Source organism: Sceloporus undulatus, chromosome 4 (assembly GCF_019175285.1).
Source record: "Sceloporus undulatus isolate JIND9_A2432 ecotype Alabama chromosome 4, SceUnd_v1.1, whole genome shotgun sequence".
NCBI classification, from domain to species: domain Eukaryota; kingdom Metazoa; phylum Chordata; class Lepidosauria; order Squamata; family Phrynosomatidae; genus Sceloporus; species Sceloporus undulatus.
The window spans coordinates 94,105,188-94,105,691 of NC_056525.1; positions in this window are offsets into that span (position 1 = coordinate 94,105,188).

Here is a 504-nt window from a genome sequence, read left to right on the forward strand (position 1 = left end):
TTCATTTATATCCCACCTATTTCATTTATATCCCACCTTCCTCCCTGGAGGGATCCAAGGCAGCTCACAGATAAAACCTTTAAAATTTAAACAATCAAAATGTCTATATATAAAACCACATATAATATACAATATAACATAAAATCACAAAATACACACAAGTTAAAAAGAGACTAAAAACCCACCTGCTTTATAAAATCATCCTGTTATGCATTATGTACAGAAAGTTTGCCAGCATAAAAAATGTTTTTACTTGGTGGCAAAAGGACAGCAGGGAAGGGGCCAGCCTAGCCGCCCAAGGAAGGGCATTCCAGAGGGTGTGAGCAGCCACCGAGAACGCTCTTTCTCTTCTCCTCACCAGGCGAACCTGTGATCTTCATGGGATCAAGACAAAGCCTTCTCCTACAGATTGTAGGGCTCTTGCACATTCATATGGGGAGATATGGCCACTCAAATAGTCTGGATCCAAGCCGTTTAGGGCTTTATAGGCCATGACCAGCACTT